Consider the following 19,261-nt stretch of genomic DNA (forward strand, 5'->3'; position numbering starts at 1 on the left):
CCATGTGAGTCTTCCTGTTTTAAATGTGCTGGACTGCCTAAGAGGGGATAAGGATATCTTGGACGGTTATGCAACATCAGCGTGATTCCCCAAGCTCCGAATCTTGCTTTTGCTGCAAATATCTTGTCAACTAATTTCTGTGAGGACCATGTTGTCACTGACTCTTCAATATCAGAGTTAGATCCTTTTTGTTGAAATTCAACAGCTGTTAAGTCTTGTGTAGTAATTCCATTTAATTCTGGGACTGCTTTAAACAACTTTAACAAATTCCCTCGGTTCAAAATGTCTTGCCTTCCCTTGGTTGAATATTCCTGCACAAATGTCAGTTTTAGTTCGAATGCATCTAACTGATCTTGAAGGCGGTTGGGAAATTTTGCGATTTCTTCTTTTGGTGATGACAAGTTGTTAGTTGTTGATAAGTTAAATTCTTTACTGACTTTCTGATGCAAATAATTTCCATGAGCCCCCTTTATTTTTATGTCCAATTTTTCTGTAGACCTTGTCCCTGTTTGTTCGACTTCCAGTTCCGTGGGGGGAAGCGTACATCTTTGTTCCATTCCTCTTGATGTGACCTTTATCAGATTGTGCTTAGCATGGGGATTGTTTTTTCTTTACTGTATCCACCTCTTATGTGTTGGAACGTCCCTGTTTCCTAGTTCAATCCTAGTTATGCCTTCCTCGTCCCGATGTGGGACTTTGTCTCCTCTATCTGTATTTTGGTGTTTGTTGCTATGAGGAGCGTTTTGCTGGTCTGTTTCCTTTATTTGCAGACTTTCTGCTTCTGGGACAAGACATTGCTTTAACTTGTTTTTTTGCAAGCTGGAGATAGAAAGAACAGTGATGCGTGAGCTTTCCTCCTTTCTCTTAAGTTCTTGAGGGGACTTCGGTTGAACTAAGTCAGTTACGACTGGCCTACCCGTTGATGAATTCGGCGAATTGATTTTTCCCATTCGAGATGTTTTGGTTGTGAATATTGGAAAGATTTCTGTGTTTTCTATTTGCTCATTGGGTTCCGCTTGCTCAAGATCTCCTTTGCCTTCAGTATTTAACCTTGTATTTACTTTATCACATGATGAGGATACCTTCGTATCTGACCTATGTAAAATTTCCGCATTCAGTTTGTTGTTACTTGTTAATTTTACCGCCCCTAAAATATCCATTAAAATTTAGGGGAGACTTACCAATTTCTCTATTATATTCCCACAGCCGCAGTCGGGCTGTTGTTTATCTTTGTTTCTTTGTTGGTCCACGTTTCCCCTTTGTTTTTATTAGGGACGTAATTAAATCCATCTTGGAATTAATGCTGGAGATGGGGGAGGCAAAAAGGTTTAGAAGATCTATTTGTACGTCCATTTTGTCAGATTGAAAGTTCAATACCTTTATTGCTTGGTCAAATGAGCCTAACAAGGACTGGCTCCACTGTGTGCTTGTGTGTTGGGCGCTACTGTTCCCTAGTCCCCCTGTTGCCTGATCACTCACACTGACAGATGATATTGTTATTGGTGCTAACAAATTCAGTTGGTTTGCTTTCGTTGCTGGAGTAATACAATCATCTAGTGTGATCCGTTGTTGATTAATGCTGGGTGTCTGGCTTCGTGGAGTTGATGCCGCCATTCCCAACCTACTCAGTTGTGCTTCTGAGTGAGTATCTGATGGTGATTTGAGTTTCTTTTTTGTGTGTAATAGTTTCCATAATTTCTAACAGATTTGGATCATTGGAAATAGAGAATGAGTTTAACCAGGGATCAGCGCCTATAACTACCTGGTTTTGAGCTTCACTTATTATCGGTTTATCCTCCTTGGGGACGTCCGTACGATCCGTTTCGTTTAGATTCCCTCTACGGTTCGTACTTCTGGGCTGTATTTTCAAATTTAATTGTGCCTCCATATATTCCTCTTTAGTTCCCTTGTTTGGTTCGCTTTTGTTTATTTCCCTTATGGTTGTAATACATTTACTCTGGTGCACCTGTGCTGTCACTATGACATGGTTACTCACTGTCTGATCCGCCTTGGGTTTCAATGAAATTTGCTTTCCTTCGTCAAAGATTGCAGGGACTTGTACGGAAAGGGCGCTTATTCTGTCACGGAAAAGAGGGCTTGGGAGTTTGGTGGCCTCTACTGTAGAAGCGTAGGTTGCTGCCATTGGGGTTTTTAAGAAAAATAATTTTTGAATTCCGTGTTTCTTTCTTGGACTCACCACTGTGATGTCAGGAGTGGGTACTGAAACCAATCTCTCTCTTGCTTTTGGGGCTTCTCCGTTATGACTTTTATGTGGGGCGTCTTCAATGGAGTTTTTTGATTTTCCTTTTTTTTATTTTTTTGCTTATCGTGGTTTGTCAATTTTCCCCGATCTCATATCGATCCCTGCTTCTGAATTCCTTTGCCCTTCTTCTGTTGTACTTGTACCAGTACCCTGGGGGATGATGATGTCGTGGAGCTTTGAGTCAAAATTGGTGATTTGAGTGATGACTCCGGTCCAACGGTTAGCCTGTCCTGTCCTATCCTGTACTTGTGGGTCTGATACGCCTCGTGAGTGCTTGTGCCCTCTCAATTCACGGTGACATTGACACCCCCCTCGTTGACCCCCCTCATTCCACGCTCCTCCTGTCTTCCCACAAGCCAATGGCCCAGGAGTCTTTTCCTACGACTTTGGGAGTGGATGGGGGGCAAGAGGCAAATGGTCCATAGCACAGCTTTATATGTACACTGGGGACAGGGAAGAGGGGTAGGGGTAGTGGTGATGGGCTCTTCTTCTTTCTCTCACCACTCTCACTCCTGCTCCCCCCAAAATGTCCCTAGGTCACGTGGAAGTGCCTTCAATGTCAGTGTCGGTATTTGCCCAGTTTCTGCCCAGTTTCAGTTCATCCGAGGAAAGAACTATTCTCACCTTCAGCTGTCTAATCCGGGCTTGCTGAGCAGCACCTTCCCTCTGATTTGGTGCTCCGCCCCGTGGCTTTCCTCACAATGGAGAGGGGGAAGGCTTTCCTGCTTTGGCTCCCCCTTGCACTGCTCTCGCTGACCCGCACTCTGCTAATTTTTGGTGATTTTCGGCGATGTCCTGCTGCTCCTTCCACTCTGTCTCTCAAGCAGGCAGGATAGCGCAGGGGGAAAATTCCCAAACGACGTCCCGACCCCCGAGCCTGAAAAGGCGGCCCGTGGAGTATGGCTGACAGATGGACCCCTGCTGTTTTGCCAGTACGTGCAATCCGGGGCTCCTCTGATGTCTCTGGGGGGTCCTGGGGCTGAAGGGTAGAACGGGCGGTAGGAGGCGTCCTCGCTCTGAGCACCGAGCACCTGCGTGCACCTCACCCTCCTCTCAGTCTCACTCTCTGCTTCGGCAGTCGGCAACCGCAAAAACCAGCACTCAAAGGCAGCCAGTTAGACACTCTCCCTCTGTCCTCCTCCCTCTTTCTCCCTTGCTGTCTCCCTCTCTCTGTCTTACTCTCTCTCTGTTCCCTCTGTCTCCCTCCCTATGTTTCCCTCCCTCTGTCTGTCTGTCTCCCTCTCCTTCCCTCTGTCTCCCTCTGCCTCCCTCCCTCTTTCTTCCTCTCTCTCAGTCTCCCTCTGTCTCCCTCCCTCTGTCTCCCTCCTGCTGAATCCCTCCATCTCCCTCTGCCTTCCTCCCTCTCTCTCGGTCTCCCTCTGTCCCTGTCTCCCTCCCTCTGTCTCCCTGTCTCCCTCCCTGTCTTTCTGTCTCTGCCTCTAGCTGTCTGTCTCTGTCCATGTCTCTGCCTGTCTGTGTATGTATGTCCCTGTCTCCCTCCCTCTGTTTCCCTCTCCATCTCTCTGTCTCTCTCTGTCTGCCCCGGTCTCTGCCTCTATCTGTCTCTGTCTGTCCCTGTCTCTGTCAGTCCCTGTCTGTCTCTGTCTCTATTTCTGTCTGACCCTGTCTCCCTCTCTATGTTTCTCTCTCTCTGTCTCCCTCCCCTCACTCTCTGTCTCCCTCCCTCTCTCTCTCTCTCTCTCTCTCTCTTTCTCTGTCACCCTCACTCTGTCTGTCTCCCTTTCTGTCTCCCTCCCTCTCTCTCTGTCTCCCTCCATCTCCCTCCCTATGTCTTCCTCCGTCTCCCTCCCTTTGTCTCCCTCCCTCTGTCTCCCTCCCTCTGTCATCCTCCTCCCTCTCCCTTATGGCTGAGATACCCGCCACCCCCTCTCAACACAATCCCCAAGGATGGGAAACCGGAAACAGTTCTGAACTTTTGGAAGACGGGAGGGAGTGACCCTCCCGGCCGTATTTATTAAAATATGAAACAAAATTAAAACATTAAAATAACAGTTTCATATTATGTACAATTTCATTACCACATTGCGATGTTTGGCTAACCTTAACATATTCTCTAATACAAAGGTTCTCCTAGCCGAACTAACATCCTACAAAATATTACTTGCAATTTGAAATTGTACATCCTAACGTTTAAGGGCCAACGGCAAGGTCGTAACCGGTGTCAAGATCCCTAAACCAGAAATATCCCCCTCACTTGTGAGGGGCGACCGCACAGAGGTGTACCTCTAGTGCAACTACCAATTTCCCTTGACTTGACGGGGGCCCCACTAGTCTCGACGCCACTTAAAGGTCGTCCGAGGACTCGTGTGAGGTATCTAGAAGGTAGCGTAGACCCCTCCCCAAACCCCACACAACTTACCACATCTGCCGTCGCAGATGTCCTGGCCCCGGGAAATTCCCCAGGAGAGGGCTGTAGCCCCTCCTACCCAGGAAGGGGCCTTGACCGCCTTTCCTTTCCTTGCGGCGGCCCATCCTTAGAAGGGACCGCCTCCCCGTTGAGGGGCCAATGGCCACCTCCCTCGAGCGCTCCCATCCGTAATGGGTGACGCCCACTCATAGGGATCTTCCAATTAGTGCTCACCGATCATGACCTTACCGCCCGACCAAAATAAATACGACAATTCTAAACTAAATGACTAAATTACCTAAAAGACAGTAACAACGACCACTTTATTAAAGCATGCTTACTGATCAAACACTAGAGCAGGATTACTTTATTTACAAAACATACCACAAATCGACCATTCTTTATGGCATATTCAAAGTTATCATGATAATAATCCCAACCTACAAACAAAATTAAAGTTACCACATCAAAACTTTATTCAAAACCACTTGCTGTCCTCAGGGGCTGGTGGGTGGGTCAAAATTGGCTCTTCGTTCCGTCTCGAGCTCACGTGCAGCGAGGAGGTGCAGCTTCAGAGCACAGGAACAAGAGGATGCTTTCTTGGCTTGTTGCTCCTTTTATCCGTCTTCAGGGCGGGCGTAAACCCGTCCCGGCCTGCCTCCAGGGCGTGGCCGGCCGCGTCAGTGTCTAGGCCAGCCCACTCCAGGGCAGGAAAAAGGCGCGCCCCGGCTACGCCGCTTCGGGCATACCAGCCGAGGCTCGCCTCCCGCCCAAGATGGCTTCCCGGGGGGATCGTGGTACTCCACCATACGTTCGGGGGGACCGAATGGTCGCCCCTTTCCATATGGCTGAGATACCCGCCACCCCCTCTCAACACAATCCCCAAGGATGGGAAACCGGAAACAGTTCTGAACTTTTGGAAGACGGGAGGGAGTGACCCTCCCGGCCGTATTTATTAAAATATGAAACAAAATTAAAACATTAAAATAACAGTTTCATATTATGTACAATTTCATTACCACATTGCGATGTTTGGCTAACCTTAACATATTCTCTAATACAAAGGTTCTCCTAGCCGAACTAACATCCTACAAAATATTACTTGCAATTTGAAATTGTACATCCTAACGTTTAAGGGCCAACGGCAAGGTCGTAACCGGTGTCAAGATCCCTAAACCAGAAATATCCCCCTCACTTGTGAGGGGCGACCACACAGAGGTGTACCTCTAGTGCAACTACCAATTTCCCTTGACTTGACGGGGGCCCCACTAAACTCGACGCCACTTAAAGGTCGTCCGAGGACTCGTGTGAGGTATCTAGAAGGTAGCGTAGACCCCTCCCCAAACCCCACACAACTTACCACATCTGCCGTCGCAGATGTCCTGGCCCCGGGAAATTCCCCAGGAGAGGGCTGTAGCCCCTCCTACCCAGGAAGGGGCCTTGACCGCCTTTCCTTTCCTTGCGGCGGCCCATCCTTAGAAGGGACCGCCTCCCCGTTGAGGGGCCAATGGCCACCTCCCTCGAGCGCTCCCATCCGTAATGGGTGACGCCCACTCATAGGGATCTTCCAATTAGTGCTCACCGATCATGACCTTACCGCCCGACCAAAATAAATACGACAATTCTAAACTAAATGACTAAATTACCTAAAAGACAGTAACAACGACCACTTTATTAAAGCATGCTTACTGATCAAACACTAGAGCAGGATTACTTTATTTACAAAACATACCACAAATCGACCATTCTTTATTGCATATTCAAAGTTATCATGATAATAATCCCAACCTACAAACAAAATTAAAGTTACCACATCAAAACTTCATTCAAAACCACTTGCTGTCCTCAGGGGCTGGTGGGTGGGTCAAAATTGGCTCTTCGTTCCGTCTCGAGCTCACGTGCAGCGAGGAGGTGCAGCTTCAGAGCACAGGAACAAGAAGATGCTTTCTTGGCTTGTTGCTCCTTTTATCCGTCTTCAGGGCGGGCGTAAACCCGTCCCGGCCTGCCTCCAGGGCGTGGCCGGCCGCGTCAGTGTCTAGGCCAGCCCACTCCAGGGCGGGAAAAAGGCGCGCCCCGGCTACGCCGCTTCGGGCATACCAGCCGAGGCTCGCCTCCCGCCCAAGATGGCTTCCCGGGGGGATCGTGGTACTCCACCATACGTTCGGGGGGACCGAATGGTCGCCCCTTTCCATATGGCTGAGATACCCGCCACCCCCTCTCAACACAATCCCCAAGGATGGGAAACCGGAAACAGTTCTGAACTTTTGGAAGACGGGAGGGAGTGACCCTCCCGGCCGTATTTATTAAAATATGAAACAAAATTAAAACATTAAAATAACAGTTTCATATTATGTACAATTTCATTACCACATTGCGATGTTTGGCTAACCTTAACATATTCTCTAATACAAAGGTTCTCCTAGCCGAACTAACATCCTACAAAATATTACTTGCAATTTGAAATTGTACATCCTAACGTTTAAGGGCCAACGGCAAGGTCGTAACCGGTGTCAAGATCCCTAAACCAGAAATATCCCCCTCACTTGTGAGGGGCGACCGCACAGAGGTGTACCTCAAGTGCAACTACCAATTTCCCTTGACTTGACGGGGGCCCCACTAAACTCGACGCCACTTAAAGGTCGTCCGAGGACTCGTGTGAGGTATCTAGAAGGTAGCGTAGACCCCTCCCCAAACCCCACACAACTTACCACATCTGCCGTCGCAGATGTCCTGGCCCCGGGAAATTCCCCAGGAGAGGGCTGTAGCCCCTCCTACCCAGGAAGGGGCCTTGACCGCCTTTCCTTTCCTTGCGGCGGCCCATCCTTAGAAGGGACCGCCTCCCCGTTGAGGGGCCAATGGCCACCTCCCTCGAGCGCTCCCATCCGTAATGGGTGACGCCCACTCATAGGGATCTTCCAATTAGTGCTCACCGATCATGACCTTACCGCCACAGGCCGGATAGTTGACCGGCTATCCAGACCCCCCACAAAACTCCTACCTAAAGGTCATGTCTTAAAGTCTTTAGCCAAGCCATCAAGTCTCCTATGAGTAACTCGTTCCCCACCCGGGACAAGTGAACACCATCCCCCAAATACATACTGTCACCAGTAATACAACCATGCGAAATCGAATGCAGTGTATTGGAACGGAACAATCTACTCACTTTGTTATTGATTTTTCTTACTGAATGATTCAGAGCAGAAACAGAAATAGCCCCCCGCCATACTTTTCGTGGGATCATATGGGACCATGCAATCGTGCACCCTGGAACTCTCCTCGCCAACCAACTTACATTGAATAGCATCACCTCAAGAAAAAGTCGTTTACCAGTGGTGACCAAATCATTGCCCCCAAGATGTACTATGACTATAGACGGCGGTGACCTCGTCCGCCCTAGCAAACCCTCGAAAAATGATTGAAACTGGTCAATACAGAGTCCGCCCCTTCCGTAGAAGGACACCCTGTACCCGTATTCCCCAGCCACGTGAATCATATCACCTGCTTTGAATACGTCCGCGGCACGCCTCACGTATGAGTGGCCCACGACCCACACCTCCTCTTTCACAGCCGGTGATGTCTGACCGCTGGCCCGGTGTTGGGTCGACTGCATAGTCCGCCCGCCTCGTAGGCTTGCGCAACTGAAGCCGAACAAAAACAAGAAGCGTGAGTACATCATTACAGCTTCACAACATGTGCAACCGCACATACCTTTTATAACAGTTGGAGGACCAACGCCCCACACGTTTAACTTGTTCGACATTCAGACCCCTGGCTGTAGCCTCTGTAGCAGCCCCTATCCGAAAGGAATGGGTCCCAAACTCACCCGGGTTCAAGCCCGCAGCGGCAATCGACATCGCAAGCACCCGCTGAAACTGAAACCTCATCAGTCGGGTGGCGTCAGCGTGTCTCAACAAAGTCCCCCCCCATGATGCCACCCTTTGTGCTAAATACTCCTCTACACAACTCACCGGGAACATGGAGGACCCGGGAATCCCTTGTATAATTATGCAGTCACCCATCGCACCCTGATCGGTCTTGGACCTGACGAACGAGACAGTCATTGTCCCCCCTCTGACCTGAACGTGCTCTCGGCACAGTCCCCCCATCACATCCTGCTTGTTCCTTGCCACTAGTTTGCTTACCCGCATAGCCCCATGGAATGCCAGCATAAAAGCGGCTCGGAATAACACTGTTTCATACCGGGATGAACACGTTGCAGGGAGTATGGATAATAACAGGGCCAACCTATCCAGACCTATCGGGCGCCTTTCATCTACTCTGCGACCCTCAAGGCGTTGCCACCCACGTAGCGCTTTTTGCACAACAAAAGACGCTGTCGGGTCCTGGATCCCATGAGCCCTTGCCATGAAGGAAATGGCGGCCCGATGCCTCTGTGCCGTAGCCACTGATTTGCCTGCCTGATGTAAAGACAGCAGAAATTTTACTACTAGCTCTTCCTTTCCCCAAAGCTCTCCCCTAGCAGTCCCCAAAAAGGCCCAATAGGCTCGGAACGCCCCTTCATATGCCTTCCTTGTCCGGGGTGCTAAACTCTCTCCCACGAGGTTCTGTAGTTCGGGGCACCGAGAGACCAGAGAGCTTCGGGAAAGGGTGCCGCCACCGGGTCCGCTGTGGGCAGAAAACCCCAGAAGGCCTGCATACGAAAACGAGAAAGCGCATCAGCCGCTTGATTCATTACCCCCGGCACATGTCTTGCCCTAAATAACACGTTTAATTGTAAACACAATAACACAATTTCTTTAAGCAATCTCAGCATCCATTTGCATCGTGCCGCCTGGCTATTGATACACTCAACCACGGTCATGTTATCGGACCAAAACACCACAGCGTGATCTCTGAATCCCTCAGGCCAAGTTTTCAGGGCCACCAGAATGGGAAAAAGTTCAAGAAAGGCAATGTTACTGGTCAGCCCACACTCATGCCACCATAACGGCCATTTTTGAGCCGACCATTGTGTGCCGAATATGGCACCAAAACCAATGCTCCCAGCCGAATCTGTCCACAGCCCCAGCTCTTCGGAGGACACCGCCGGTTTATTCCAGACAATTCGACCATTGAACTCCGCCAGAAATGCCAACCAAATGCGCATGTCCTGGCGAACCTCAGCCGAGAGCCTCGTGCGATGATGACCCTCCTTCAGGCCGACCATGGCTTGAGCGATCGAGCGGGAGAAGGGGCGGGCCATCGGTATTACTCCTAGGGCAAAATTCAACTGTCCCACCAATTGTTGTAATTGATGTAGCTTAACCTTAGACTCACTTATACACGTTTGCAGGCATGCCCTGAATTTTAACACTTTGTCTTCTGGTAAACGAAAACAACCTTCTTCAGAGTCGAGCTCGATCCCCAGAAACTCGAGGCAAGTCGAGGGACCCACCGTCTTACCTGGTGCCAATGGCACGCCAAACTGTTTCATCAAGACACAAAATTCAGTCAAAGCCTGTCCACATGCCGGCTCCCCGGCTGCCCCCAGAAACAAAAAGTCATCGAGATAATGCATAACATGTTGGAACCCCGTCTTCTTTGTGAAGACCCATTGCAGGAAACAACTGAACTTTTCAAAATAGGCACAAGATATAGAGCACCCCATCGGCATACACCGATCCATGTAATAGTGACCCTGAAACATGAAACCAAGGAGACGCTGGTCGTCTGGATGTACCGGGAGCAACCGGAATGCTGACTCGATATCAGATTTTGCCATCAGCGCACCGGGCCCCAGGCGATTCAATATGGCTACGGCCTCATCGAAGGATGCGTACCGCACCGAACATACTTCCGGGTCTATGGCATCATTTACGGAACGACCACGTGGGGCTGATAGATTATGTATCAGCCGAAACTCACCCGGGTCCTTCTTGGGGACCACCCCTAAAGGGGAACAAACAAAGTTAGCAACTGGTGGCACATTAAATGGACCGGCGACTCGACCTCGAGTAACCTCTTTCCCGATCTTTTCCTGTACCACGGACGTATGTTGCAATACCGATATTTGGTTTTTACATTTCGCTATACCCTGAAACTCCCCCACTGGAATGCGGAAACCATATGAAAACCCGTTCCGCAACACCCCAGCGGAAGCGTGATCCGGGTATTCGCTGAGCCAGGGAATCATTGCCATGGTATCAATCGGAGTAGGTAAAGGCGCCCCTCGGACTATATCAGACCTGTTTGGCGCCTCCTCTACCCCCGTTATCACCCGTTTTGGCTCTGCACATGGACTCAGGATGGGATGCTTGCCCACACCCACCACATTCGTGCCTAAATTTGCAAGACCCCTGGGGCCTCGTACATTTACCCCTGTTAAAGTTCCAACAAATCCCCCTTTTACCTGCGTTGCCGATCGGCCTCGAGTGGTTGTCGTAACTCGTACCTGATCGAAAGGGCGTCCCAGCATATTGGCGGGAGGATTCACCCACGCTACTCCCTACCAACGGCAACTTCAACATACCAGTATCTTCCATTTTGGACCAAGACACAGAATCATAACAATCCCAAGTTAAGTTTTTATCATGTTCTTTCGCTTTTCTGAAAATATTATCGTAACAAAACCATTGATTGCCCTCGTGTGATACAGAATACCCCATGATCCGTGTCTGATAAATCGGCAATTCGGACAGCAATTCGGGCCTACGTTCACCCATGATGGATGTAAAAATCCCCCATGCTCTGCCCCAAGTGCCAATGTTTTCATTTACCTTAAAGGCGGCCATCTTTGCGCGCCAAACACTCGGATGCATGAGCTCCTTCTGGCTCTTAACATGCTCCATCTCATAATGATCGGTAAGCAACGAGAAGATGTTTATATACTCATCTGCCCATATCTTCTCTTTAATAGCCAGAGGGACATGCTGACCCAACTTTTCCCTTCGTGAGGGTGCAGACTCATCCCTTGCAATCGGCAATGGCCGCTTACCTGAACCGGAAGCTGTATCTGCGACTGGACCTGTTCCAGGTGGCTTCTCTACTGCCGCAGCCGCTTCCCTTGTTTCACGCAGTTGCTTCATCAATACCTGCGCGTCGTCAGCCGTGGCGCCCTTGCTACCTTTACCCAACCACGCTGCTACTTGTGCTGCCAGCTCGGGCGGCATATCCTCCCCGGACACGGGGGTGACCACCACGGGAATCGGATTCCCCTCTTCCGGCGACGGAGTTGGTTTCTCGAGTGGGGTACAGGGAACCGGGATGTCTCCCCCAGCTGCTCCCCTTCTGGGCCTTTTGCCTTTTCCTCCCGGAGCTGCTCTTGCCAAAGGACGTTTCGGTCCCCCTTCCTCATGTTTATCCGCCATTCGCCTCTTTAGGTCGGTCACCTCTTTCATAAAAACACGCATCATCTGTTCGGTAGTCATTCGCTTTCCCGCTTTCTTGGGCATTCTCCAAACCGAGTATCTGTAAAACAAACAAGAAAGATTACAACGCTCAAAATTGGCTCTTCGTTCCGTCTCGAGCTCACGTGCAGCGAGGAGGTGCAGCTTCAGAGCACAGGAACAAGAGGATGCTTTCTTGGCTTGTTGCTCCTTTTATCTGTCTTCAGGGTGGGCGTAAACCCGCCCCGTCCTGCCTCCAGGGCGTGGCCGGCCGCGTCAGTGTCTAGGCCAGCCCACTCCAGGGCGGGAAAAAGGCGCGCCCCGGCTACGCCGCTTCGGGCATACCAGCCGAGGCTCGCCTCCCGCCCAAGATGGCTTCCCGGGGGGATCGTGGTACTCCACCATACGTTCGGGGGGACCGAATGGTCGCCCCTTTCCAGTCTCCCTCTGTCTGTCTCCCTCAGTCTCCCTCCCTCTCTCCCTGTCTCCCTCTCCCACTGTCTCCCTCTCTCTCCCTCCCTCTGTCTTCCTCCCTCTATCTCCCTCTGTCTGTCTCCCTCTGTCTGTCACCTCACCCAAGCTTCCCGGGCACACACATAACTACACCCCACCCGAGTACTTTGCAGGTCTTTAAAAGACCATTTTCTGGGAGACGTTATGCAATAGATGAGGCCTAGTGAGAACAAAGCTTTCAAAGGAATGCCTCCTAATTAGCAGCAGTTATTTGCTCAGTGCCCGCCGGTGTCATCCCGCGACACACCCATCATTTGCAGGTGACACAGTACTGTGTCGGGACACACAGTTTGGAAAGCTCTGCCCTAGATGCATCTTGAGAGGGGGGGACTCGAGCTGATCTCTCTAGCCTAGTAAACCTATTATGTATCTTGAGGAACTCTCGTCATTTAACCTGCATGAAATGCATTCTTACACATCTCCTATATCAGGCAGTCCCCAAATATGTGCTGGTATTTTCATATGATTTCCCACCAAACTTACCTTGTGGACATCCCTTCCTTTAAGCTCCTTTTGCTTAAAGTTAAGGGACTTAACTCCCCTAACAAGAGACGGCAGGTTTGGCTCTACCTACTTCTACAGGACCCTGACATTATAGTCCTCCTGGAAACTCACCTTATCTCTGCTGACACTCACCTTATAAAACACCCTAAATATCCAATCTAATATTGGGTTCCTCTTCTAAAATTGCTGGAGTGGCCATATTACTGAAGGCTGGACTGGGTGGGAAAACCCCCAGGGTGGTATGGGAAACCAAGGGCGGCTACCTCAAACTCCAAATACAATGGGGCACACAAACTTTGACTCTCCTAAATCTTCACACACCCAATCAAGCCCAGGATATCTTCCTGCGCTCCCACCTAACAGACCTACTAAACACTTAGGAAGAAGCTACTATTCTCAGGGGTGATTTCAACCTCGTTTGCGACCCATTTTGGGACTGTAGCGTGCAAGCATATCAGGGCACTGGTGCCATGTCAGAGACCCTCAAGAATGCTATCATTGACTTAGGTCTATTAGATGCCTGGAGATATCTACACCCTGACATTAAAGACTACTCATTCTTCTCCCATGTCCACCGCTCATATTCACGAATTGATTCTTACCCTTCCTCTGATTCAGCTTTTAACAGCTGCTGAGATGTCTGATATCTCAATCTCTGATCATGCCCATGTGTTGAATTCTCTCCAGCCTCCTAACCTACAGCGTAGCCTCCACCCTCGATGGAGACTCCCTCCTCATGTCCTGCATGACCCAGTCGATATGGCAGACATCCATAAGGAGATTAAGGCCTTTTTCATTACAAATGATATCTTCGGAATCTATTAGATGGAATGCTTTCAAAGCGACTATCCTGGGTGTTATCTCCACTATTGCTATAGCCCGCTCCAGGGAGACTCGCCTCCTTGAATCGACCCTTTCTGCCGACATTAAAGCATTAGCACGTAAAGATGACAAGCAACCCTCATTACAAAACAAAAAGCACCTTTCTGTGTTGCGAGGCCAGCTGCGCCTACACCGCACCAACAAAGTAGAATGCTCCCTTCTAGTTCTTAAACTAATATTCTACACAGGAGGGGACAAGATGGGCACATACCTTGCGTGGTGCCTGCGTGCCCAAAATATGCAAGCTCACATTTCAAAGCTTAGGCAAACGGATGGCTCCTGTGCCACATCAGAACTCGACAAGGGCCTACATCTCTCAAACTTCTACAAAGACCTCTGCTGCAGATTAACCCCATGCCCCAGAGAACATCTCATCTTTTTGTGTTTCCTGCCCCATGGAATCTATTAGTTCCCACCATGGGAGCCTTTTAGGTGAGACAATTTTGCCGGAAGAGTCAGCAAAAGCACTAAAACAGCTCACAATAGGGAAAACTTCTGCGCCAGATGGTCTTCCTGTTGTCTTCTACCGTACCTTTTACCCTCAGCTTCAAAATCATCTTCTTTACCTTTTTAATAATTTTATTGACATTACAGGCCTCACCCCTGCCATGTCAGAGCAGAAGTAGTGTTTGTCCCAAAGCCATGGAAATACCCCTCTCTTTGCACAACTTAGCCCATTGGCTTCTGCAATACTGATGCGAAAATCTATACAAAGATTTTTGTGAATCATCTAGAGCATTATTTACCTGGTATTATCGACCCAGACCAAATTGGATTTATTTACCACCGTCAGTGTGCAGAAAATATTTGTCGCATAGCCCATCTCATCGAAAAAGTCCAGCATAGAGACATAACTGCCTGCCTGGTGTCACTAGATGCTGAGAAGGTGTTTGATCTGGTAGATTGGCACTTTATCTGGGAGGTTCTACATTGAATAAGCTTAGGCCCGATTATGATCTCCAGATTGATGGCCCTTACACGTAACTGACCATGCATATCCGTATCAATGGCCGCCTCACCCCCATTCCTATATACAGGGGCACCAGACAAGGGTGTCTGCTGTCTCCGCTCCTATTCGCCTTGGTGGTGGAACCTCTAGCTATCGCAGTGCTCTAATCATCCACCATTTTGGGTATTCCTTTTGGTGGGTATGAGCATAAGATCTCATTATTTGCGGACAACCTTCTTCTTTCTCACCACCCCCCACATTTCTTCCAGCACTAGCTTCACTCTTGCATTCTTTAGAAGAAGCCTCTGGTTTTAAAATCAACTTAGCAAAATTCCATGCTCAGAATCATACCATTGTGCCCTCTGAGACTCAAGAATTACAGAAACTGGTCCCTCAGAGATGGTCTGAGAGTTCGATACAATGCATAGGACTGGACTTGACTCTCTCTCTATCTTCCTGGACCCAGGTCAACTGGTCGAATTTCAGAAGCGCCACACGAAAGGGTATGTACAGATGGAGAAACCTCCCTCTCTCCTGGCTAGGGTAAATTAACACAGTTAAGATGTCTCTCCTCCCAAAGGTGTTATACTTATTTCAAACCCTTCCTACCCCTATTCCAAAAGCAGATATTCAATCTATCCAACAAGACTTAACCACTTTCATATAGGGTAAGGGCATTCACACTTTTCCAATAAAGTCTTAAGGCTGCCTCGCAACCGTGGGGGATTGGCGTGTCCTAACCTTCTTGAATATTATTGGTCCTGTCATCTTCGCTATATCTCGGAATGGGTGGTGCGTGAAATTGAAAAGCACTGGTTCGACATGGTACGAGGGTCACTTGTAGGACCTTATGGGACTTAGCTTGGCTTCCCCAAGCGGCCCGCCCCACAGAGCATACATAGCCAGCCCCACCAAAACGGTCCTGGACACATGGGACAAACTTGCGATATCTAGAGCCTCCATCCCCTAAAACCCCTATAGTACGTAATCCTATCTTTCTGCCTGCACTGCAGACTCATGCATTCATGCCCTGATACAGGGTGATTGGTGGATAATCCAGGATTTATTTCATGGGAGCACATTCATCACCTTTGAACAGTGCAAAAAATCATTTCACATCACATACAATGCAAGGATGCAATTCTATCAACTTTGGCACTGCTACTCTCCCCTGCATACATGCAGGGATTGACTAGGTCGCTTACTCCCTTTGAGAACCTGGTTCAGGCTTTTGAGGGTTCAAGGTTTAATCTCTCGCACATAGAAAGTGATATAACACTCACAGAAACTCCAATCCCACACATACCAAAAACAGTGGAATATAGATACTGACAGGTAGATCCCCCCAGAGAGCTGGAACTGGCTCTGGCAAGATATACCTAACATCTATCAATGCATTCCCCAACACAAGTCGGCCTATAAACTCATGACACAGTGGTACTTTACTACCGCTCGTATGCAGAAGATGGTACCAGGCTTCCCACCAACATGTTGGAGATGTCAGGGAGGAGTGGGCGACTCCATTCACATCTGGTGGTCCTGTCCCAATCTGACGCTCTTTTGGAAGGAGATCCTTAGACATATTAAAGATACAGTGGGATTCCCTATACCCAGATCTCCACTAGTGACCGTGCTAGGCATTAGACCCTTACAATTAGCAGGCATGCCACACTCAGATTGGTGCCTAATTGCACAAATGCTTGGGGCAGCACAACAGTCCATAGCCTATACTGGAAAAAGCATGTGCCTCCACCTATCGTGACATGGTTTATGTGCCTATGGCATGTCCTGGCCCTGGAGTTACTCACCATCCAACTCAATCATACAGACACCAAATTCACCCACAACTGGCAGACATTAATTCAGCACTTATCCCATATAGAGAACTCCCTCTTTGCACCCGTGCCTCCGAGCTTTGCAACTCTTTGAAGACTCCCTCCCACCTTACTCAAGAGGAACCCATCAACACTCTCCTCCATCACAGGATCCTGATGGGGTCTCCTTCCTCTCATAATATGTCTCAACAAACGCCCCCGTAGGCACTCTGAGCACATCTTCTTCTCCCTGACCCCACTAGCCGATATTTTCTTCCCTGATATTTAGTAGAGTTGAGCATCTATTATCCTCAATTCCCATTAGCCACATCTCATAATTCCTAATGCATACTCAACTTGCTTTAATGGCATGCATACATTCTCTTGGTTCCTCACATTTGGTGAGCCTCCCCTAATAATTATGTTTAATAGTTCTTCACATTTATTTGTACCCTTATATCTTATTGGTGTTTGCTGCAAAGTATAATATTAGCAAGTCTTTACCAGGGTATTAAGTTAATTGTGAAGCATATTGTTACAACTTTGTCATACCCCCATCCTTTCTTGGTTTTTGGTGTAAAGAATAATCTTCACAAGTCCCCGCCAGTGTATTGTGTTACTTGTGATGTCTAATGCTTTATTTCTCTTTTCTATTTACTCTGTTAAATTTATATTCAATAAACAGATTTGGAAACAAAATACAGGTTGTCCTTTAATGGGAGTAAGTTGAAGTAGGTCTCCAAATATAATTAAATGTTTTCCACCAAACAGAACATCGTAATCTGTTTTTAAAATGTTTGAGACCATGCTCACCTCATCAATGATTAAACGTTTTCGTTTCTTAAGTACTCTAGAGACTTCATAACAATCATCTCCCGATATTTATTGATATTTCAATTTACTATCATGTTCAATGGGTAGCATAAGTAATCTATGTAAAGTAATTCCTTTAATGGTGTGTTCTGTAAATCCAGTTGGGGCTGTTACGATACAAGATACATGTGGTTCTATAATTTTGTATAGATAACTGGTCAACACTTTAATTAAGAAACTTTTTCCTGTTCGAGCTTGACCTCTATTGTACACTAGAATAGGTTTAAATGATGAACATTGGCATTGTTTTTTTTCATGGAGGAAACCATATTCTACCTGTTGTTTGGCTTTTAGTTATATTTATTTTTGTTCGATATTTAGTTGTTCCACTAACTTTTCAAACAGTAAAATATCCTGTTATGCTTGCTGCATTGCAGTTTCTATCTCATTCATGGATATTGCTGCTTCATTTTCAATAATTGGTTGTCCCAGTGGATCTTCAGTCAATGGACCTGAACTTTGACTGCTTTGTCAACTTTCTCTAGCTATTTCAGTTGCAATAGTTTCTTCTTGTTCAGTCTCATCATTTAACATTTGTAAGTAAGTTGAAAAAATTGTACACTGAAGTTGAATGAAAAGACACCTCATAACAATATAAATCTTCAAGTAATTCTCTTTCACTATGCAAAGGCCTGAACAGTTGCAGAAGTTCTAAATAGATACATTCTCTCTTATCTCCAGTTTAACAACTCAGTTTTCTGTGGTTAATAATATTCCCTTTAACATCTTTCACTAAACATATTTTATTTCATTTATATTTTCCCTAACTTTCTTTTTTAAACCTATAATGTTGAAGTATTTCATACAGACATGGGTTTTTAAGGTGTGGGCTCCTTTTGAGATAGTATGCATCCAACATATTAGTTTTGACAATATCAGTGCTTTCTGGCTCATACTATGCTAAGTATCAGATTTCTTGAAAATATTTAAATGCTCTATTTCAAGTGGAGGATAGACCTAGACTTATCCAAATGATTGCTCTTGATGTTGAATACAAACTGGCTGAGACCAAGCGATCCGAATCTTCGTAGAATCCTATCTCTCTATGGCAAAGTATCTTCAAGCTGAAGCTGTACAATTTCTTGCTGAGACTCTTTCCTGCAGAAATGTTTTACCACATTTCTTTCATCTCTGACTTTTCAGATTTTGTAATAAATGATACGCAATAACAAGCAATAGCAATTGAATTGTCTGCAACAAACCGAATATCCATTTTTGCATTCCACATTCACTTAAAGATATTGGAGGAGGTTTTACATAGTAAAGTCTTCTTACTAATTTCTGCCTTTCAGAGTGGTGTACAGCTAACATTCCTAAATGATGAAAAGTGGTTTGGCACACTTTTCTAGAAAGACAAGCCAGAGAATGACCCTGCAACTTAGTATATTTTCGTATCTTACTTATGGATCTAATTCTTACAAAATCTTAATCTTCTGCTTAATCATTGTTTTTCTTATACACGTAAATAAATTGTCATATACTGCAAATATTGCTACTATCTCATCTATATACAGGAGCTTGCATACACATTCCTTGAACTTCTTCAGCTATTACTTTTTCTACATTCCTAGCAACCATTTTTCCTTTGTAATGGGAGAGCCATCTTTCAGCTCATAACCTCGACAACTAGTATCTACTGCATGTATTAATGTGTTCTCCTGAAAATAGCTTTCTTCATGAAAGAAAGGCTCTGTACTGGAAGTGTGCTTCCATTCACCAGTAAAAGTTTTACAAAAGTTACTTCTATTGACCAGTCTTTTTCTTTTGCTT

The sequence above is a fragment of the Lissotriton vulgaris genome, chromosome 4_1 (assembly GCF_964263255.1).
Source record: "Lissotriton vulgaris chromosome 4_1, aLisVul1.2, whole genome shotgun sequence".
NCBI lineage: Eukaryota > Metazoa > Chordata > Amphibia > Caudata > Salamandridae > Lissotriton > Lissotriton vulgaris.